The 23,626-nt window shown below is 41.6% G+C and overlaps 1 protein-coding gene across 12 annotated transcripts in view; it reads left to right on the top strand.

Moving 5' to 3' along the window:
- FHIT (fragile histidine triad diadenosine triphosphatase) overlaps positions 1–23,626 on the top strand; it is a 1,103,840-nt gene that overhangs the window by 346,540 nt on the left and 733,674 nt on the right. For 9 of the 12 annotated variants that reach the window (XM_043519701.1, XM_043519704.1, XM_043519699.1 and 6 more), the window contains one exon: positions 18,985–19,193. The exons of the other annotated variants lie outside the window; for them this stretch is intronic. The gene's annotated coding sequence lies outside the window, so the exon portion shown is untranslated. The remainder of the gene's footprint in view (positions 1–18,984; positions 19,194–23,626) is intronic. 12 annotated transcript variants of the gene reach the window in all.

Genomic DNA, 23,626 nt, shown 5'->3' with positions numbered 1-23,626 from the left:
GAGAGAAAGTGTTCAACCTACTGCCCCTGTGAAGCTCAAGGGCATAATTCCAGAGTGGACCTGTTCCTGGTGCAGTGCTCGGAGCCACTAGTATGTGCCTTCCCCCATCCCTTTCTTACCTTGGGTCTTCAACAAGATGAAACAAGACATTGACAAAAAGAAAAGGAGGACTTGTGGCACCTTGGAGACTAACACATTTATTTGAGCATAAGCTTTCGTGAGCTACAGCTCACTTCATCGGATGCATTCAGCGGAAAATGCATAGCTCATCTTAAGTGATCACTCTCCTTACAGTGTGTATGATAAAACCCATTGTTTCATGTTCTCTGTGTGTGTCTATAAATCTCCCCACTGTATTTTCCACTGAATGCATCTGATGAAGTGAGCTGTAGCTCACGAAAGCTTATGCTCAAATAAATTTGTTAGTCTCTAAGGTGCCACAAGTCCTCCTGTTCTTTTTGCGAATACAGACTAACACAGCTGCTACACTAAAAGACATTGACAGTAATTCTAGTGGTGCCTTGATGGCTGAAAAAGCTATGGTTCACCATCATCCTTCAGTTGATCCATAGTGAATAGTCATAGCGCCATGCATTTCTAAGAACTCCAGTTACTATAAAGGTAAGTAACCTTCCTTTCTCTTCAAATAAATGTTCAGCAAGAATAAACCCATTAAATCATACTAGTACTTAACTTTTATTCTTCCTGTTGCAGAAAGCTCTTCTCAGAAGGTAGATTTGCTGTCATGGGGCTTGACTGATAATAGGTGGTTTTCTCTTAAGGAACTCTCTTGCTGATTATGACTTTTTCTTTTCCTAGTAACTAATTGCAGAATTACCTTCTTAAAGGAAAAATGGATAAGAAGTATGTCCCCTCTCTTTATTTCTCCTAAGTGTCCAGCCTTTTCTGACTCTTCCATTTCAAACAAGTTTTGGAATCAATTATGGAAACTATTAAATAATTACACATGGTGGGTTTTCAAAAGCACCTAGGTGACTTAGGATATGTGCTCCTAAATCATTTAGGCATCTTGAAAAATCCAACCGTACATCTTTACTATATAAAAACCAGATCCAGAGCCCACTGAAATCAGATCTTAAAAGAATAAAAAGTAACCTCTTGACATACACTTGAAAGTACTTAAGATGAAAATAATTTTTTTTTTTATCTACTGGTGATTTTCAGAGTTTTTATCTACATCCAAGCTCGTCAGAGCTGCTTTAGACGTCACACAATCCAGTACTGCCTAAGGAAATTTTATCAGTATCAGGATAAAGTTAACAGGAAGAATCAAGCAATTTATTTCCTTCAAGGTAAGATCAGCATATCTGACTAGGTATTATTATATTACTTTGCATAGCAAAATTTCAAAGTTAATTTAGGACAAAGACTTTACTTCAGATATTCTCAAAATTCATGAGAAGAGATGATTAAATTCCAGATTCCAATATAAATTAGCTTCTAAACATAGAGATTTTCAGTCTGAAGGGTAGCAAATGATTTTTCTTTTAGAAGAGCACTGTAGTTCACAGTACTAACTCGTTGACACCAAAGGTCTTGTTGCATCCATTTCTGGAAATAGATGTCATACTGGAAAGGTCTGATTCCTTGTATTAATAGCTTGGAACTTTGTCCATAAGTCTTTTTGGCTGTGTTTAAAGGTTCATAATATCGTGATATCCTCCCTCCACCCCCCGCCTTGAACTTAATAAAAAATACAGTAAAGAAATGCTATGCCTTTCTTTTCTTAAAGTATTTATGATTTTTGGCAAGTGCATTATTTTGTGTCGATGTCTGTAAGTCATGTAGAGAAGAGGTGAATGGTTGTAGATGACATTTTTTGTATAAGTCCATTCTAATAAGAAGGTCCTTTAGGGACAGAAAAATCAACTAATTCCAAATGGATTTGTTTTTTGCCTTAAGGCCGAAAAGTCCTATGGGTCTTGCGTCTCTTAGTGCTGTCATAAATAATTTTACCGCACTGTGACAGCTGCCTGAACAGAATGCAGAGCAACTATGTATTTTGAAATCTTTAAAATGACTTGGCGTTGTTTTCATAACTTCTCAGAATGCTATAAACATTCTCAATACACTGTGTGTGTGTGTGTGTCTTGTGGGTTATTTTTTAAAGTCTAACTCTGTTGGCAGTTCTTTGTTCTTTTGGACTGTTTTGGTAGATATAGTTTAGTATTACAAAAAGAAAAGGAGTACTTGTGGCACCTTAGAGACTAACAAATTTATTAGAGCATAAGCTTTCGTGAGCTACAGCTCACTTCATCGGATGCATCCGATGAAGTGAGCTGTAGCTCACGAAAGCTTATGCTCTAATAAATTTGTTAGTCTCTAAGGTGCCACAAGTACTCCTTTTCTTTTTGCAAATACAGACTAACACGGCTGCTACTCTGAAACCTGTGATTTAGTATTACAGTTTACCAAAAAGATTAATAGTGATTGGACATCTAACATAGTGGATGCCAGTGAAAATGAGGTAGGATCAGAAGTTAAAATAGGGAAAGAACAAGTTAAAAATTACTTAGACAAGTTAGATGTCTTCAAGTCACCATGGCCTGATGAAATACATCCTAGAATACTCCAGGAGGTGACTGAGGAGATAGCTGAGCCATTAGTGATTATCTTCTAAAAGTCCTGGAAAATGGGAGAGATTCCAGAGGACTGGAAAGGGGTGAATATAGTGCCCATCTATAAAAAGGGAAAAAAGGACAATCTCAGGAATTAGACTAGTCAGCGCAATTTTAGTATCCAGAAAGATAATGGAGCAAATAATTAAGCAATCCATTTGCAAACACCTAGAAGATAAGGTGATAAGTGACAGTCAGCATGAATTTCTCAAGAACAAATCATGCCAAGCCAACCTAATATCTTTCTTTGACAGGGTAACAAGCCTGGTGGATAGGGTGGAAGCAGTAGATGTGGTATATCTTAACTTTAGTAAGGCTTTTGATACTGGCTCGCATGACCTTCTCATAAACTAGGGAAATATAACGTAAATGAAGCCACTATAAAGTGGGGGTGCATAACCGGTTGGAAAACTGTTCCCAGAGAGCAGTTATCAGTGGTTCACAGTCAAGCTGGAAGGGCATATCATATGAGGTGCTGCAGGGATCAGTTCTGGGTCTGATTCTGTTCAATATCTTCATCAGTGACTTAGATAATGGCATAGAGAGTACACTTATAAAGTTTGTGGACGATACCAAGCTGGGAGGGGTTGCAAGTGCTTTGGAGGATGGGGTCAGTTTTGTTCAACATTTTTATTAATGATCTGGATGATGGGATGGATTGCACCCTCAGCAAGTTCACGGATGACACTAAACTGGGGGGAGAGGTAGATACACTGGAGGGGAGGGATAGGGTCCAGAGTGACCCAGAGAAATTGGAGGATTGGGCCAAAAGAAATCTGATGAAGTTCAACAAGTCCTGCACTTAGGACAGAAGAATCCCATGCATCGCTACAGGCTGGGGACCGACTGGCTAAGCAGCAGTTCTGCAGGAAAGGATCTGGGGATTACAGTGGTTGAGAAGCTGGATATAAGTAGCAGCGTCCCCTTGTTGCCAATAAAGCTAACAGCATATTGGGCTGCATTAGTAGGAGCATTGCCAGCAGATCAAGGGAAGTGATTATTCCTCTCTATTCGGCACTGGTGAGGCCACATCTGGAGCACTGATTCCAGTTTTGGGCCCCCCACTACAGAAAGGATGTGGACAAATTGGAGAGAGTCCAGTGGAGGGCAACAAAGATGATCAGGGGGCTGGGGCACATGACTTACAAAGAGAAGCTGAGGGAACTGGGCTTGTTTAGTCTGCAGAAGAGAAGAGTGAGGGGGAATTTGATAGCAGCCTTCAACTACCTAAAGGGGGGGTCCAAAGAGGATGGAGTGGTGGCAGATGACAGAACAAGGAACAACAGTCTCAAGTTGCAGTGGGAGAGGTCTAGGTTGGATATTAGGAAACACTATTTCACTAGGAGGGTGGCAAAGCACTGGAATAGATTACCTAAGGAGGTGGTGGAATCTCCATCCTTAGAGGTTTTTAAGGCCCAGCTTGACAAAGCCCTGGCTCGAATGATTTAGTTGGGGTTGGTCCTGCTTTGAATGGGAGTTGGACTAGATGACCTCCTGACTCTCTTCCATTACCCTAATCTTGTAAGATTCTATGATTGAAATTCAAAATGGTCTGGACATACTGGAGAAATGGTCTGAAGTAAATAGGATGAAATTCAATAAGGACAAATGCAAAATACTCCACTTAGGAAGAAACAATCAGTTGCAGTCATTTCCCATTTTGTATATGTGCCTAGGAAGAAGTACTGCAGAAAGGGATCTGGGGGTTATAGAGTATCACAAGCTAAATAAGAGTCAAGAGGGCAACACTGTTGCAAAAAAAAAAAAATCAAACACCATTCTGGGATGTATTAGCAGAAGTGTCGTAAGCACGATATGAGACATAATTCTGCTCCACTTTGTTCTGATTAGGCCTCAACTGGATTATTGTGCCCAGTTGTGGGTGCCACATTTCAGGGAAGATGTGGACAAATTGGAGAAAGTCCAGAGACGAGCAACAAAAGTTATTAAAGATCTAGAAAACATGACCTATGAGGGAAGATAGAAAAAATTGGGTTTGTTTAATCTGGAGAAGAGAAGACCGGGGTGGGGGAACATGATAATAGTTTAAGTACATAAAAGGTTGTTACAAGGAGGAGGGAGAAAAATTATTTTCCTTAACCTCTGAGGATAGGATGTGAAGCAATGGGATTAAGTTGCAGCAAGGCAGTTTAGGTTGGACATTAGGCAAAACTTCCTGTCATGGTGGTTAAGCACTGGAATAAATTGCCTAGGGAGGTTGTGCAATCTCCACCACTGGAAATTTTTAAGAGACTATTAGACAAACACCTGTTAGGGATGGTCTAGATAATCCTTAGTCCTGCCATGAATGCAGGGGACAGGACTAGATGACCTCTCGAGGTCCCTTCCAGTCCTACAATTCTATGATTACATTTTTAAAATAGATTTGGATTTTCCTTCCACAAAATCCAAGAGGTTAGTCAACTGTGTGTGTGTGTGTGTGTGTGTGATTTTAAAACAAAAATATTGCTCCATCATGCTGATCACATCTCAGATGAATTACCAGATTTTTTTTTTGTTGTCATCCCTGCTATTCTACCACGTTCTTCTGTATGGTTTTGTCATTCTACTTTATCCTGTCCTGTTGGAAATTAGATTATATGCCCTTCATCTCAGGGTCATATTTTTTATCCATACAGTGAGATGTATCATACTTGGGGGCACTGTAAAATAAGTGACCTGTCTGGTAACTTGTATATCCCTTTAAAGTAGGCTTCTTACTAAGTGTAGTGGGTTTATGGTTGTCCATCCCCGTCAGGCTCGGAGGGAGGCGACTCTGCCTCACTGCATCACAGCAGTCAAAGTCTATCAGCATGGGGATTAGCACATCACTAGTCTACAGCCCTGGCCTTTTGGGTGGGGCCTATCAACAATCTTTAGTCTAGTCTCCTGGCTAGGGCAGACAGCACATAGTCTGGTGCTCTGGGCCCTGGGGAGCAGGGAGCAGCCTTTAGTCCAGCTTTCTGGGTAGGGCAGGTAGCAATCAACACAGTCAAGGCTCTCACCCTCTGGGCAAGGTAGAGATATAGGCAGTTTATGGCCCAGCTCTCAGGCTTGGGCAGACAAATACAGGCTGTTTGGCCTAAGGCAGGTAGGCTACTATCCCAGGGGTGGGGTTGGCAGCAGGGGATATGGAGACCCAGGCCCCATATCCTCCACCAGGTCTCAGCCCAAGGGAATCCCACCACTGGGTCAGCGTGGATCCTGCTGAAACACTCTGGCTCATGCTCTGGCAGCAAAACCAGACTAAAGTTTTGTTTCCCTGGGTTGCTTCCTACCGCAGTCTTGGGATAGAGCTCCATAGTCCAAGAGTCCTCAGTCTTCTCAGGGTACTCGTCAGATGGTAGTCCCAGCAGCTCCTCAGCGTCCTTCCCCAGGGGCAGGTGTTGACAAAGCTTGGTCTCTGCTTCAGGGGCTAGCAGCAAGGAGGAGGTGTCCAACTCCTCTAGATCTCTCCCAACTGAGCTGGAGGCTTCGCCTTTTATACTTCCTGTCCTGCCTCTGAGCTTCTGGTGCAAGGGGCAGGCCTGGCCTTGCTCCCTCCACCAGGGGGCAGAGAGTGGTCCCTTCCCCTCAGGCTCGGAGAAAGGCCGTTCTGCCTCATTAAACTACCTCTTTATTTATATAAGTTTACCAGCCCATGCCCATTTGTACATTATTCATAAAACAAGAATGCACATGCAGCCACATAACCCGAAGAAAATAACTAGAGGGAAAGGAGACACTGGTTTTTAGTAGATGGAGTCTTTTAAACGTGGCTCTGTTACATTCGTGTGTATGGATGATCCAAATGATCCTAATTTCTGAAAATTATACGCCTGATCCAACACCCATTGGAGGCCTTCCATTTACGGCATTTGGCTTGAGGTCAGGTCCTGTGTGTACTATAGTTGGCTGTTGGTAGTTAGTGTTGTATTGCTCTGATAATAACTTGGCTGTGATGCAGCAAAACTTTCTCCTTGGAGGGCCATCAGCTATGGAATTAGTACTCAGGTTGAGCCCAAATTCTGGAGCCTTTGTACTGTGATGAAGGGCTCTTCTCCCTTGGTAGGCATTTCCATTATATCCAAGCTTTGGAATAGCTCTGGCAGTTTGGTCTTGGGGTAAACCTTCCTAGTTCTAACTACTTCTATTCAAGTCAGAAGTTTCAGAGCATGAAGGACTGGAGAAGAGCTAACTTCTTCTTGGGAAGGGCTGTTGATGTCCTTTAATTTAGATAATGCTATTTAAGTGATGGGAACTTCAGAAATATATATAACAATGAATGATTGAAATGCAACAAACATTTTATTTGGATATGTGTGATGACATATTACATGTTTTAATGCCTTGAGTTTTTTCTTCCTTTTTTGTTACTCTTTCAAGCGCTGTGTTGTGGGTCACAGTGCAATGAAAGACTGTTCACCAGACATTCACAGAGTTAAATGGGTGTTACTTTTCTGGATCTGTGCCTAGGGCACATGGTTGGTGGGCAACCTAACAGCATGAAAGAAAGTCATTTAATGTCTGCATTTCATTTTTGTGTGCGTCAAGGATTAGATTTATCCTCAGAATAAAATGTTAAGCTACATTCCTGTAAAAGGTTTACTTCATTGGTCAGAAGATATTTACTATCTCCTGGGTCTCATTAAACATTTTGAAATGCATTTGTCTCTGCTTCTACTTGCCATATTTCTTTCATTACCATTTCCTAGGCTTGAAAATAAGATAGGAACGATAAAGGGGTTTTCAGTTTAATGGGATACTATACAAATAAGCAAGATTTGTTTTTTTGCATCTTTAAGTCATTTAATTAGAGATAAAATAAACGCATGATTAGTACCTTTAAAATGCAGTTAAATAGAGAGAAGGCACAGTGCTTGTGGAATCTGAGTATTTGAGCAAGAGCAATCACCGGTGTGGTTAAGTACACTTCAAACTAGAGACGCAAGGGGCCAATCGTGGTTTCTACAGCATTCCCAAGCTTCTTAGAAGGAAGGCCCAGAGTATTAGCTATTCAGTGGTGTCGAATGTTACTGTCAGAACTGAAACCTGTGCTTTGGCAAGGGGGCTGTATTAGTAAGAATATTGGGGGTGGGGAAGAACTTGATTCCAAATTGGTACCAGCATCTCCATTTCTAGTCCTTCAGGGTTACTTGCATTTCACCACGGAATACTTACTCCTTAGTTGAAGCTCATCTAGCAACCTATTTATCAGGGTTTTTCGTCTTGAACTTCAAAGCTGCTGGGAAGCACTGTGAATAATTGATATGATTTTATTACTCATTGCTCCCATTGCATAAAGAGAAACATTTATCGTTTATAGTTTACTTTCCTGTGTATTGAGAGAGAGCTGGCTTCAGGCATCCAACAATTAACAGCATGCAGGGGCCACCATTTCTAAGAAGGTTTCTCTTCCTGACTAGTTTGGCGGGCCTCTGTCTTTAATTAACAGGACATTAAACATTGGGTTCAGTGCTACTGCCATTATAATGTACGTAAAACCTCACCAATGGGCAAAATTCTTACCTGCCTTCAGACCATGGCAGTAAGTGAAATTACACCAGGGATTAACCTGACTTGCTATTTTCCTGAAGTGCAAAGGAAAACAATATTGCTGTACTATTTCACTGGGAAACTGTAAACTGCTGCTCTCTTCCTGCAGTTCTTTAGAGGCTATTAGGGTTAGACATCACAAGCCTCCACAGTGGGAACTAGTGAATATTCAAGATTCAGCTGGTGTACAGACTGTGTGAGATGAAATGTAAAATAGGTCATTCTGAGTCTCCTTTTAAAATATATTAAAACTAGCTCTGATTTCAAATGGATGGATGTCAAAAAGGCCAGGAATTAGTTTTGCAGATCATCTTGAACCAAATCTATTGGGACTACACAGGGGCCAGTGCTGTGAAGATTTTGCAGTCTGCTGTGGTTTAGATCAGAATATTTTATTTTCCAGGGTACCATGTACAATTACAGATTTTTCTTGTCCTTTGAATAACTGGACAAAAGGGAGGCAAGATGGACTAGACGACAGGGCACCAGATGGGGAATCAGCTCTGGGTTCTCTTCCCAGGTCTGCTGTGTGACCTTTGGCACATAAATGTTCTGTGCCTCAGTCATTCATTCTGTAAAATGGGGATAATTATCCTCATGGACCTTCGTAAAGCACATTCCAATTGAGAAACTGTCTGTGCCATGTGGTGCTGTTTTGTTAAGTACTGGAATTCTTGAAGACTTTTGGAAGCAAATTGGATCTTTCATTAGCTGTTCTACTGACATCAGCAAATCAGGATTTCAGATCCTGGGCTCCTGGAATGATTTTCCACTCACTCATGATGCTGTATGTATTGTCTTAGACCAAAATTTCAAACGTCGTTCTGCCACATATAAAGAATCTGTTGGGGGAAGGAATGCAGGGAAAAGGCTTTCAAAAAAGGCTAATCCTGCACTGGGGAAGGTTAGTGGGAACCATAAAGTGCTTGAAAGATGCTGCTGGTGCAGATGCTTTGCTGGTTTCTTGGCACAATATCTGGTTTGATTTGGAAAGGTGCTGAGCATTCACGACCCCATTAAGTTACATCAATGTTACATATTGAATTAAGAGTGAGAACTTTACATATGCATGCTATGAAATGTCACTTAATGTTTGTTTGTGTGATCATGAGCAAGTCGCTGAACCTTTCTGTCTCAGTTTCTCTCTGTCAAATGTTCTGTTTAACTCATACATTTGTCATGAGGCTTAATCTGTTCCTGTGAGATATTTTGATAAACTAGATTAGGTCATGATGGTAGTTTTTAATTACTAAATATTTACAAGATAAACTTCCACAAGACTGATTCTTTTCGACTTTAATGTTAAGCATTTTTAAGGGGGATGCCTCACTTTTGATTTAGTTGGGGATTGGTCCTGCTTTGAGCAGGGGGTTGGACTAGATGACCTCCTGAGGTCCCTTCCCATCCTGATATTCTATGATTCTATGATTTTGTGGTCAACTAGTGGAATCCACCTGCTTTAGGAGTAAATACAATGATTCAGTAGTTAAATATATTTAACTCTGCTCTCACAAAAACACCACTCTGTATTCTGTCCTGCGCAGTTATTGAAGCATTTTGCTCGTGTGGCAAAGTAATAGATTCTAGAGTTTCACCTGTGTTAAAACGTTAATCTGTAAAGGAACAAAGCATAAGTTTGGAAATTGTGGTGTACTCCCTATCCACCGTCTGATGGACTCATAAGTAGCTTTGTAATGGCTTCAACAATGGGAAAGTCTGATTAATCAGAGAGAGGAAGCAGAATGAGCTTCATGAGCATGAAAGGGGAAAAATGAGATATCATTCTCAGTGCCTTTTATTTTTGCATTCTCAGTGCTGTTTCTCTTGCTGCTGCCCTAGTTTGTGTGTGAAGATTCCACAGCATGAGGAAAGATCTGCCAGGGGTGGGAGAGAAAGAGGTGCTTACAGTGATGGTGTATCCTTTGTTGTGATAGGTGGATTATACTGTATTGCCAGTGCATATAATGTAGTGACTAGGTACAGCAACTGAGAGTTTGTTTCGTTGCAATATACGAGTCAGTGTACTTAGATAATGTTCACTGACAAAAAAAAATCATTAGCACAGAGTTAAGAGTGTCTGGATGTATCTTCGCAAAAAAAAAAGGAGTACTTGTGGCACCTTAGAGACTAACAAATTTATTAGAGCATAAGCTTTCGTGAGCTACAGCTCACTTTATCGGATGCATTTGGTGGAAAAAAAAACAAAACAAAAAAAATACAAGGATGTATCTTGTGCCTTTCCAGGATGTCAAGTTCAACAAAACTCAAACTTCTGAAAACCAACAAATACACAACCTTAACTCTGCTCCCCTGGCAGAACTGGCGATAGCCACTAGGAATTATCTGCAAGCACTCCAGTAGCATTCACTATGTTAAGTGAAGCTGTACTGAACGGTGGGGGCATTAGTTGGAACAGCTTAATGTAACTGTGATGTGAGGAGATCTGGGAAATAGTCTGAGGAATGCTACAGGGCAGTGCTTGGATAGCAAGAGATATGGGACTGAGTCTCCTGTGTGTGTGACCAAAGGAAAGAAGTGCTAGAGAGATCCAGAATGCGTCATTTCAACCCCGAGTTGTATATGTTGTTTCAGTAGCAGGGCACAGAGGTGGTCTTGGCATGGAGATTGTCAGCAGTGAGGGGCACTATCAGGCTGATCTGTGTTCAGTGGTGAGGTCAGTGAAGATGAAAATTAGATGGAATCCTGTGAGAAAGGGTTGAGGGGTTGTAAAGTTTAACAAGTGTGGTGTTGTTTCTGGGCATAGAATCAGTGTTGGAGCGTAGAACTAGTGTAGATAGTTCCTGTATAGCTCAGTGCACCTAAGCCATTTAACTTTGCACAGCAGTTGTCATGTGCCCTATCCCCTGCGTGATCTGCACTGCTGCAAAGGCAGGGTGTGAGTGGGCATGCTATGGGCATACAGGATCATTGCTTAGAGGGCAGAATCAAAGTTGTGTTGGCATGTATCTTAACTCTGTATTTCCTAGTTTTCAGAGGTTTGAGCTTTGCAGAACTCAGCGTTCTAGAAGGCCATAAAATACCACCAGGCAACTTAAACTCCTCATTGATGAAGTTTTTCTGACAGCAAATTTCCTAGGTATGTTGTTGTTTTGTTTTTTTAAACAGAGAGAAATTTGTTGAAGGGGTTCATGGTCATTTAGACTGTAGTAGTTCTCATCTAGGTTAGCAGCTGATATGCTACTGTGACCAGGTAATAACAAAAAGCTCTAGCTTTTTATAGAGTGTTTTCATGGGTAGATCACAGAGAACTTCACATCATTATCCCCATGTTATAGATGGGGAAATTGAGGCACAGACAGATGAAGTGACTTGCCCAAGGTCACCCAGTAGGCCAGTGGCGGAGCCTGGAATAGTTCCAGTTCAGTGGTCTTTACATGGTTACTGTGTGGTTCATACATGTTCCTTGCCCTTTCTGTACATATTGTTACAGTGAAATGGGGATTAAGGTCACATTTTTTGAAATGTTTGAGTGTGTTGTCCCTAACATGGCTGGTGAGAGATCTCAGACATGGTCTATGGCCCAGAATCTAGACAGCTTCACTCCCAGGTGGTTACAGTAACTTTACAGGTGTGATAAGACTGGTGAGTCTGTCTTTCCACTTCCCTCCCACGCTGCGTCCTGCAATCTGTTGGGCCCTCCCACCCCTGCCAACAGTTCCAGTTCACCCTCCCCTTACCAGCCCTTTAAGTCATTAGTTAGCCCTGCTGAAGCCTTTAATACAGGAAAAGTTGCTCCTTGCTCTCGTCTGCTACTGCATACGTCTATCACAAGGGTCGTACACTTCTTTGGTAATGTAGCCTGAACTATGCACTGAGCTGAGCCTCCCACTCCACTCCATATCCCCGATGGGTCTCCCACCCTTGTTTCAGCCAGGTGTCCCCAGCAGCCTCAGGACCAACCCCCATGCATGCAAACTCTGGCCAGTGGTGATGTGTACCTTTATCTATTCATTTCCTGGATTTCAGATGTTTAAATGTACATTACCTTCAGCATCCTGGCAAGACATCAGCTCACATGGTGGGGCGGAGCAAGGAGAGGGGCTTGGATGCAGACAAAGTCCCCCTGATCCCAGCTCATACGGATTTCAGAGTAGCAGCCGTGTTAGTCTGTATTCGCAAAAAGAAAAGGAGTACTGGTGGCACCTTAGAGTCTCTAAGGTGCCACCAGTACTCCTTTTCTTTCAGCTCATACGGAGGGGTCAAACTTCAAAATTGCTAAATTTTTTCCAGGGGGGGCTGTATCTTGGGGAACCCTTCGTCAAATGACCCCAAAGTTGGGTCACTAATTATGCCCTGCACCTGCATGAGGCACACTGAATTTCAAGTCAATCTGATTAACTGTGCAGATTTTGGAGCAGTTAGCAGAGTGGCGCTTTAAACAGAAAGCTGGTCTAAATCTAAACTCTAGTAGACCTCGCGGCTCATTATAATGATGATGTGGGGGCTATAGAGAACCCTAAGAGAGCATGTGTGTTAATGATAGGCCTTAATGAGGATAAAAAGTGTCTCTGTGGGATGATGATTAGGACTTAAACTTTGGGACAGATAAAACAATAAGTGTGTGTGTTCATGTGTGTGAGAGAGATTTTAAAACTCTCTTTCCATTGACCTTTTTTAGACTGTCCTTGTCTAAGGCATTTCAAGATGAGGTATACTTTATAACAGTTCTGAAGTGTTATAGTCACATTGTCAAAAAGAAACTAGCAGATGCCTGCCTGTTTTTGACTATTTGATGTATCACCAGTGTTTACAATGAGCGAAAACTGTAAAATATAGTATGTTTTTGTCTACACTCATCTTATCTTTTAAGATAAGAAAATCAAGGGGGAAACTGTACTTCAAATATTCCCAAGCCAGTGAAGATGGACTTCAAGAAATCATATTGTTCTAGTGCACTTGTGAAATATTGGTATCCAGGCAGTGCCATTTTGATGCAACAGCATTTGAACAGTTTTATGATTCTCTTCATTTTATAGTTTTGTGTTTCTGGCTGCAGTATTGTAACTTATTTTGGAAGGAACCATAAGGGTTTACCATGCCAGGAGCAGACCTGTGCCTCCTTCCTTGTGCTCTCTGGCAAGTGAAAAGGCTTCTCCATGCACAAGCGTCACTCCTGGTTGCACTTGCATTTGTCACCGAGGGGCTAACTTTGTTAGAATCACTAATGGAGAAGCCCTTTCAGGCCGCTTAGGTTTGTTGTCTTACCAGAGTTTGACTTTATGGAAGAAATGTTGCCCCCCGCCCCACCCTCCAACCTGCTGCTGCTCCCTCTACTAGAAGCAAACAACATATGAACAAAAGGGAGGAATTGCTCAGTATAATATAGCTGGATCATAATGTTATCATCATTACACTATGAGCATCCTTTATATCCCAGATATTAACAGTTTGTTCTTCTTGTGTGAATACAATGCTATTTTCAGCATAGAATTCTGTGGCCTTCTTTCCAGATTGTCTTCAAATTCAGTATCATGTGTTTAGATATTTGGAAACTGAATTGAGCAGTGCCCTTTCATTAGAGTGTGACAATGGAGATGAGAGCAAATGATCCTATCATAATTCTTGTTTATCAATTAAGACTTTGTAATAATGTGGCAGCAATTGCATATGCAAAGTGGGATATTAATTACATTCAGTATCGGACTATAACAGTGTAGTATTTTTGACTATGCTGTTTAGCTGCACCATGCATGAAGCCCTGAGTACCATTTATTAACAAAAATAATCTGCTTGTTTAATATACTATGTATGAAGCTACAAAACAAGATAATATTAATACTTTCAGAGCAAGTACACTAAAATACATGATTCGCTGTGGTTAATTAAAGATGCATGCAAATAACTTCTCTATATAGCTGCCACACCTATGTGGTGTTATCTCTTGTGATAGTTCTGGTGAATTTCATCTGAGTGAGACACACTAGAAAGTGGAGCGTCCATACTAGGGTCTGTCTGTCTCGAGTGTGTGCTCAGGAATGAGTTTTCTCTAAGACCTCAGTTAATGTTTCAGGGGGGTTGTTTTATGTGTTTTCTGTTGGTTTGTTTTGGCAAATATGTGCACAGTTGCAGTCTGTACTGTTGCACTTTCTCAAACACTGGAAGTGTTGTTCCGGGCAGTGTCTTCTTCCACAATGGTCTAGAACTGAAATACTGCACTTGAGCAAAGCTCACTCTTCTGCCTCTCCTTAAGAAGAATTTTGCAGTCATAAAGGCAAACATATCCGATAGTGCAGCAATTCAGTAGTTTGCTCACGTAGATTGTTTTTTACATCTGTTTAAAGTGGGGAGATCTGAGCAGCAGCGGGCAAATGTAGTAAGAGACTTAATTATCCAATCACTGCATGTTTATTAAAAAGAAGCTACGTGGTGGATTTAAATACCTGCACCACTCTCAACTGAGAGGCTCCCTCCCTCAATTTGATTGCTATCTTTGTACACAATTAAGCATGATGGGGTGGTAAGAAATTATTTATTGATACCTAAAGTGTCCTTCCATAAACATAATTGAAATCAGCTGATCAATATAATTGTGTTGCCAGATGTTATGTTAGGGGGAGGTTACTGCTGCGGTCTCCTTTGTGGTCAAAGAGAATTTACTAGCAACCACAGAGAAAACGTCCAAGTTTGAAGTCTAGCGCCCAGCACAGTTGTTTGTTGCTTGAAAATTAATGATCAATTAACCCGTCTAACAGTGATTTCCCCAATATTTGAGGAAAAGTTGCTTTAAAGGGGCTCCATAAACTCAAAAATCATATTACCTAGTATTATATCAAGTGTCATCTGTCACTTAGCCACAATGGGTGGGTGTGTTGCTGTAACCAAACAGGAGTAGGGAAATCCCTTTTTCTCTATTATTTGTTTGTTTACTTTGTGCATTTGACAGGTCTTAGTGCCTAGGCAGCTTCACTGTATAATCAGTTTATTTGTGGGTCTTTCATTAGTCAAGAGGGAAAACACCTTTTAAAAGTAGGAAAATGTAATTGTATGACAAAAAAAATTGGCCCGGGGGCCTCAGAAGCAGGTATAAAACTCTTTTTTAAAAAATCTTGATGGGATTTCAAATTGACGGCCTCTCTTTAAACCCAAGTGAGGTTGGTGTACTTAAAGGTGAGTTTGCTTTTCATCATAATTTTTTGATTTTGGTAGTTTAGTATGTTGTCACTTTAAAAATTCATTGTGTTGACACTTAGTAAACTGCTCAAATATGCTTTAAAATGCAGTTTCATTAGCTTTTTATTTTCTATTTATCTGGGGAGCCAGATTGATCATATGAATAACATATAAATAAAAATATGGAATGAGCATGCCTTAACCCATTTAGAAATCAAGCTAATTCAGAATAGACTGCTCTTATTCCAGATTAACAAAAAATGAATCAGAAATACCTGTTCTGCTTTAAATTTGCATCCTACCTTAATCTTAATTAACCCTGTGTGGACAAGTCCTAAATATCATTTTTAGCTAAAATCTAGTGTAGATAACTGATACCACATGTCTGGTTCAAGAGTAGCTGCACCTTGTGGTCCAAAACAGCCTCTACAAAACAAAGTATTGTTTAATCTTAATAATAGGAACAAAGCATAAGAGAAAAAGGATTCTTAAGACACTATGTCTACACACCTTACTCTTTCCTAGAGGTGTAAGCAGGACTATTTTATCCCAGACACTTCAGGGGTTCAGTCTGCTCCCCAGCTGTGCATCAGGGGCTGTTTTTATCACCCCCAAAGTTCTTTGTTCTAGATTTCTTCCTCCCTCTCTCCCACTCTGAGCTGGACTGCTGGTCTCTGCATAGTCAGATGTAAAATTTCAAAACATGTACTGTCCTTTTAAGCATCACTTAATGGGGCTATTTGAAGCTATGTTCACTTTCCCGTGTATGTGCAGTTACCTCCTGCTGGAATTAACCCATTATACTGATATAACACACAGAACATATAATAGTCATAAAATACAGCCGGAAGCTCTTGCACCCTTCAATCCAAACATCTCCTATCGGAGGGACTGTGTTTTGCGGTGGCATGGGGATGGACTCGATAGAACAGATCTGTCTTCTACCTTGGTCATCAATTTGTAATGGGTGGATGCTCCTTGTGCTTCAACTGATATGCAGGAGAGCCAGACATTTTAGGCTCCTTTCGTCTGGCTTCCTGTTCATTTTCTCCCTACCTATCTTGAAGGCAAGTTGCAGCAGTTTGGGGATTGTCACTTCTTTATAACAGAAATGTGCTTGAATGAGGAAGAAAGAATGAAGGCAGAAAATGCCCAAACCATGGCTCTACTTTTTTGATTGTTGCAGAACCTTTCTGCCAAGTATGCATGGAGAAGTGCAAGGTGGAAAACAATAGATTTTAGCCAAGAAGTGTCAGTTCCTTATTAAAAGTTAAAACCAAGAATACCCAGGGGTCTTTCAATGGTCACAGTGCCTGGACACTGGAATGGAAGACCGTTCTTAGCGGTGGGTGACTCAGAAGAGCTACCTAAATTTTCCCCTGTTTACACAGCGAAGAGAAGGAAAAGACAGCATGCATACAACTGCAAAGAGTCTCGCATCACAGGTCACTTTTGATGGGCTTGCCCGCAGCCCAGCAGGATTCTGGCTCCTCAAGCAGGACTGCAGGCAGGCAGCAAGGACTTCCTCTTGCAGTGACCCCTCCAGTCAGCTTGCCCAAACTCACTGCCCAGTAGCTCCCTCCTGTGAATAGAAAAGAGAGGTCAGCAAGAACTCTGCAGGGCAGCAGCTAGTTTTCCCTGCATGGCTTCTCTCTTCAGTAAAACCTGCACACTCCCTGGTCTTCAGATTGAAGATGAGTTTTTCAAAGCTGCCAAAGTCTCATGAGAAAGAGAACAGGTCTTACTCTCCAATGTCATTCAGGCACTTCTGAAAATATCACCATGGGAGTTCTTACTGTGTATTTCCTTATTTTTTCCTGATCCGTTTCTTTCTCCCTGGGAGAGCAATTTCTGTTCCCTCTCCAGGTGTTGCTAGGCAGATCCCATCCATTGTGCACTTGTTTCCCACAGTATAGAAATAAGTATTTTTACCTGTTAATTTGTTCCCCACTTTGAGGGACACCATGTTATAACAACTGCCCCGAGGTGCAGATCAGTTTGGTTTGTTAAAATAAGTATCAGTTCTGTTCAGTTGTGACTCAGTTCCTTGTGCCCTTTATTATAAAGGATGCTTAGTGATTTGTTATGAAGTGCTGCATGGGATGCTTTGTCATTGGCAGTACTCCACGGGAGATGTGGGAGGGACAGGAATCCAGACAGAAGGGACCTGACTAGTGACTGGTTCTTAAAAGCTGGTCTCTCTCACCAACAGAAGTTGGTTGAATAAAAGCGATCACCTCACATGCCTTGTCTCTCTGATGGCTGGTTCTGTCAGCTATCTGTCTAGTGCAGGAGGTTGAGGGTGATGCACATTAGTGCAGAACCCAGAATAGAAGGTCAAAATTCTTCTTCCATTTCTGACTCCTGTGATGCCCTTGTGGCTTCTGGACTTGTGAGTCTCTCTTTCCTGCAAATTACAAGCTCAGTGACTTGTGACAAAAACCGATCGCTATCGTTATAAATTAGACTGCATGAACCTTGAGGGTTTCAGAAAGGGCTTAAGAGAAACCACCTGCAGTTTGCTTAGCAAGAAGTAGAAGTGAACCAACTCTTGCAGTCATTTGGGAGGGTGAAGGGTGAGTTACATGCATTTGAGCATTCTTCCAGGATGGTGTAGGTTAGATCGGTGGGAGGGCTGGCTGAAGGGAGGTTGGTCCACCAGCATCCCAGTTGTCTGAACAAACTCAGTCTGTGTTCGCCATCTAAAGGTACTTGCTGTAGTACTGATCTCCTCACTACAATATTAAAAGTAGCATTACATTTATTCCAGAGTGCCTTTTGGTATCCTAGGGGTGGTCCCTTTATATTGAGGGATACTTCCCTCGTTGGTCTGTCATTCTTTAGCACCTGTTGCTGAAAGAAGGTTGCTATGGAAAGGTGGGTTTTGCAGAGAGCTCTGAAAAAGGTTGGGTCAGGCCATGTTCTAAGCTCCTTTGGCAGGGTGTTCTGCCACAAAAGCTTCTGTCTCATGGGAACGTCATTCTGAGCACTTCAATGTCCCCGTTGAGCTCAGTTCTCTCCGGAAGTCACAAAACGAGAGTGAGTGTGTCTGAGCCCATCAAGGGCCTAAATGTTATGTCCCAGAACCTGAATTGGATGTGAAAGCCTGGGAGAAGTGAATGGAAGGTGCAGATCACTGGTGATATGCTTTCACCATCAGTTCTGCTACACAGGTGAGTTTCTGAGTGTTACATTAGCTGAGCTTTGAGTATCCTCAGCTGTCAGCTCCAGATACAGACAGTTACAATAACCCAGCCTTGAGCTGAGAAAGGCTTCAATCACAGTTGCTAGGTCGTCATTCAAGAGAAATGGACAGAAACTCCTGACAATCTGAAGGTGGAAGGAGACTTTTCTTAATAGTGTTTTTACATTTCTGCCAAGGAACAGAGACAATACTCTTGCTTTGAGTTTTCCCTTAGCCTTTTCGACTTTAGTATATAGGACTGGGTGAGTGATTGTCCCTTATGTTAACCATGCCAACTAGTGAATCTTTTGCTGATACTTTCTAAATCAGACATTGGTGGAGCTTGAGGCAGTTAATAACAGGTCTGCTGAAAGCAGATGACTTCGTATCTTTGTTGGCCAAGGCTCTGGACTCAGTGTGTCCCAGCTATTCATGCGTTACTCAAGAAATTGTCCAGCTTTCAGTTCCTACAATTTATTTGAATATTTTTTTTAGATGGTGCTGGATGCCTTTGCTATCACATGTGAATTTTCTTCTTGGCACAACCACACAGTCTCACTTATCTCCACTTGCCTATAATGGCAATCTACTGCTTGGTCCAAATAATGTATAAGAAAATATTTCTCTGACCATTCAGAGAAGCTGGGAGGGGGAACCCTGATAGGAGCTGCCAAGAAGTTGTAATCTGCTTCTCTCGCCTTCAGGTAGGATTAGCTATATCAAATTATTCCTTTCGTATAGTTACTCTGGCTTTTCTATCTACCCCACCTTACCCCCACATGTTTCTTGGTTAAATATAAGCAGTATTAACATTTTGATGTACAGGTTTCTCTTGAGGGATAATTCCCATATTAAATTGGAAAATTGTGGCTTTCCCAAAGCAGGGAGAGACAGCAAAGTGAGTTCGTGGTTTTTTTAAAATTTCTGTTTTATTGCATGTTTCCTTCTGATGCTCAAAGTGTCCAGGTTTCCAAATATAGATTACACTGGAGGACAAAATTGTTTCCTGCATCCCATGTAGTGGTTTTCATGTAAGAGTGATAAAATAGTGTCAGGAGCATTACAACAGTTGGTTCTGCTACCTTGCTGGGAGGGTGGTGTGGAGAGAGAGATAGAAATATGATCCAGGCTTTAACATAGTTTAAAGGCAAAATAGGGTGTGTGAATGCAATGGTGAGGTTTAAGTATCGCTCCAATCAAGGGATTCCCCGGGTTAAAGTTGTTTTAAAAATATTAACTCAGCTGTGTTGCACAATAAGACACTAAAAGGGAGACCCTCGGAAATGCATCATGCAAGCAATATGGCAGAATTGACATTGAGGGAGCAAAATTAACTTTGGGGATTAACTGAATCTGGACACTTGGCATTTTAGCCACAGTGTTGTATTAATGCGAGGAGGTGGTTCTGCACTTGCTTGCTCAGGAAATTCAAGGCTTGATGTTTAAAGGCTTCTGGTCTGGCAGATCTGGCCTCTGCAGAGTTTAGGACTCCACTTACCCTGAGCACTGCCTCCTCTGATGGGCCTTGTTCTTGGCTTTGCAATAATTAGTTGCTGCAATAGTCTTCAAAGGGCATCTTGCTGAAGTTATGACTGCAGGATTTGTCTTTGAAATAGAAATCATCAATCTGGCTTTTGAAATTGTTCCGTTTCCATCAGTGGAGTAGTGTCCTGCATTGGGGCCTCCTTAATACATGTGGCCTTTAAATTCATTGAAATTCAAAAGTTAAAATGCAAGTGCCAGAAATTGCTGAGTTTAAACAGTTGTTATTTTAAATCTACTAACTGAATTTTCTTCATATTTGTCTTGGTTTTTAATCTCACTGAGATTTAGACTCCTGTGTTTGATATTTCACTTGGGCTCCTGGGCATTATATTATATTATATTATATTATATTATATTATATTATATTATATTATATTATATTATATTATAATCTAACTGGCAGTATACACTAGGTTAAAAAGTTCTAGGGCAGTTTCTGTTTTTCATTAGCTCATAACTTTCCTAAACATTTACCATAGGGGCTGAAATTTTACATGCATAGTGTCTAGGGTGACCACTCATCCCGACCTGGGCTGCTCTGTCCCTAAACTTCTGTACCTGGAAAGATAATGGAGTAAAGAATTAAGCAATCTATTTGCAAACATCTAGAAGATAATAAGGTGATAAGTAACAGTCAGCAGGGATTTGTAAAGAACAGATCATCTCAAACCAACCTGATAGCTTTCTTTGACAGGGTAACAAGCCTTGTGGTTAGGAGGGAAGCTGTAGATGTGGTATATCTTGACTTTAGTAAAGCCTTTGATACTGTCTCCTATGACCATCTCATAAACAAACTAGGGAAATGCAACCCAGATGGAACTACTGTAAGCTGGCTGGAAAACCGTTCCCAGGGTGTAGTTATCAGTGGTTCACAGTCATGCTGGAAGGGCATAACGAGTGGTGTCCCGCAGGGATCAGTTCTGGGACCAGTTCTGTTCAATATCTTCATCAGCGATTTAGATATCGGCATGGAGAGTACACTTATAAAGTTTGTGGAGGATACGAAGCTTGGAGGGGTTGCAAGTGCTTTGGAGGATAGGATTCAAATTCAAAATGATCTGGACAAACTTGAGAAATGGTCTAAAGTAAATAAGATGACGTTCAATAAGGACAAATGCAAAGTACTCCATTTAGGAAGGAAAAATCAGTTGCACACATACAAAATGGAATATGACTGCCTAGGAAAGAGTACAGCAGAAAGGGATCTGGGGGTCATAGTGGATCACAAGCTAAATATGAGTAAACAGTGCAACACTGTTGCAAAAAAAGTGAACATCATTCTGGGATGTATTAGCAGGAGTGTTGTAAGCAAGACATGAGACGTAATTCTTCCACTCTACTCCACGCTGATTAGGCCTCAACTGGAGTATTGTGTCCAGTTCTGGGCACCACATTTCAGGAAAGATGTGGACAAATTGGAGAAAGTCCAGAGAAGGGCAACAACAAAATGAGTAAAGGTCTAGAAAAATGACCTATGAGGGAAGTTTGAAAAAAATTGGGTTCATTTATTCTGGAAAAGAGAAGAGTGAGAGGGGACATACGTTTTCAATTATATAAAAGGTTGTCACAAGGAGGAGGGAGAAGAAATGTTCTTAACCTCTGAGGATCGGACAAAAAGCAATGGGTTTAAATTACAGCATAGGAAATTTAGGTTGGACATTAGGAAAAACTTCCGAGCTGTCAAGGTGGTTAAGCCCCGGAATAAATTGCCTAGCGAGGTTGTGGAATCTCCATCATTGGAGATTTTCAAGAGCAGGTTGGACAAATACCTGTCAAGGGTGGTCTAGATAGTACTTAGTCCTGCCATGAGTGCAGGGGACAGGATTAGATGATCTCTCAAGGTCCTTTCCACTCCTATGATTCTATGAAATGCAGAGTTCAAGTCCTGGTCCCGGGATGAATGATTCCAGGACAGCATTTGTCCCGGATAGCCTGCGGTGCCACACTGTGTGTGCTCGAGACTCAAGGGTGGCACCAGGCTCTTCCCGATGGAGTGGGGGCTGAGGTGGATCTTAGCTCCCCGAGGCCCTGCACCCTGACCAGGCCAGAAGCTGAAGCCGACAGTAGTAAGAGCTGCCCGGGGAGCCCTGTACCCTCCACCTATCCTGGGTCATGTACCCCGGGGCGTGGGGACATGGGCTGGAGGCTGCTGTTGGACACCCTGGCCCCACCCAAGGCAGTAGAGGGTCTGGAGCTCCCCCCAGAGGGTCTGGGCTCCCTGGGCGGCTCTTACATGGCCTGGCTCCAGCTTCTGGCCTTGCCAGGAGGTGGAGGCTTGGGGAAAGGCGGGAGGGGGCAGGAGGTGGGGCTCTTGCATGTGTCCCTCTTTTGTATTTTGAAAAGGTGGTCACCCTAATAGTGTCCTCTGAATGTGACTAAAATTGGAGTGAAATCCCATCAGCCTTTTTTTGTTGTTGTTGTTGTATTACCACATAACATATAAAATGTGTGGAATGTCTAAGTTAATATTGCTGTTAGACTCCTTAATTTTTCTACTTCTTGATTTTCTGGGTGTGTAGCTCTACATACTTATTGTATTAATGTAGCTTTTGCATTAATCATAGGAGAAGTGGTTTAAATTTTCAGAAGTGCTTAGTGGTTCTGAATGCCTTGATTTGTGGGTGCCCAACTTTACACAGCTTAAAAACAATTTGGTTTCGGAAGTGTTTAGCACCAACAAGCTAAATCATGTTGGGCCCCAAAACCATGATCTTTTTTTTGAAAATGTAGTCCTTAAAGGTTTTCCAATCAAGCAGCTGTGACTTTGCAATGTCAAAATAAGAATGAGCTGTCTCACTCTCACTTTATTTAAAGCCAGATGATATAGTTTGATTTACAGAATATTTATGCAATTTAACACCCACTCCACTACTTGCAATGCTATTTGACAGAGTTGTCTTTTTCGGAATATTTATAATGTATGCTCTAAAGGTTAGAGCACAGACTGTGAATCATGAGTTCTGGGTTCTAATCCTGCCTCTGCTGCTCACTCTCCTCATAAGCGTAAACAAATCATTCTTTGCCTCCATTTCCCCCATTTATATGATGGGGGTGATATTTCTTACCTGCCAAGGAGATTGGAAGGCTTAATTTGCTAAGTGTTGTGAAAAATACTTCGAGTGCCCTGGATGAGGGTTGCCATAGAAACACCAATAAGTGGTGAGACATGTAGCTAACTGACCAGTATAATTCAGATTTGAGGTTACTGATTTTTGTATCTTGACCCTGTTCAAATTCACAAAATTATGTCAGATAACGCAATGTCTGAAGTATTAACAAATCTATTTAAAACTATCTATTTAGAGCTCCCATCCTGTGGGTACTGACCCATAGGGGAAGGACAGTTCCCCAGCAAGGGTGGCTTGTCACTACCCAAACTTGATCGCATTCCCTGTCTTTGGGTTTGTACTCAAGTAAATGTTCTCAGACATTTGCAAATGATTTTTCCTTAAACAGCAGAAGATCCCCATGGTAGTACTTCCTCCCTTGTTCCTTTTAAGCAAAGTGGGATCAGAAGGAAAGCATTGTGGGTGTACATCTGTGAGGAACCAATTGTAAGTGCCTGCCATCGGGTCACAGTAGGAAATAATTT

The sequence above is a fragment of the Dermochelys coriacea genome, chromosome 7, assembly GCF_009764565.3.
Source record: "Dermochelys coriacea isolate rDerCor1 chromosome 7, rDerCor1.pri.v4, whole genome shotgun sequence".
Taxonomy (NCBI): domain Eukaryota; kingdom Metazoa; phylum Chordata; order Testudines; family Dermochelyidae; genus Dermochelys; species Dermochelys coriacea.
The sequence above is the reverse complement of the archived record's forward strand: the minus strand, read 5'-3'. Positions and strand labels throughout refer to the sequence as shown.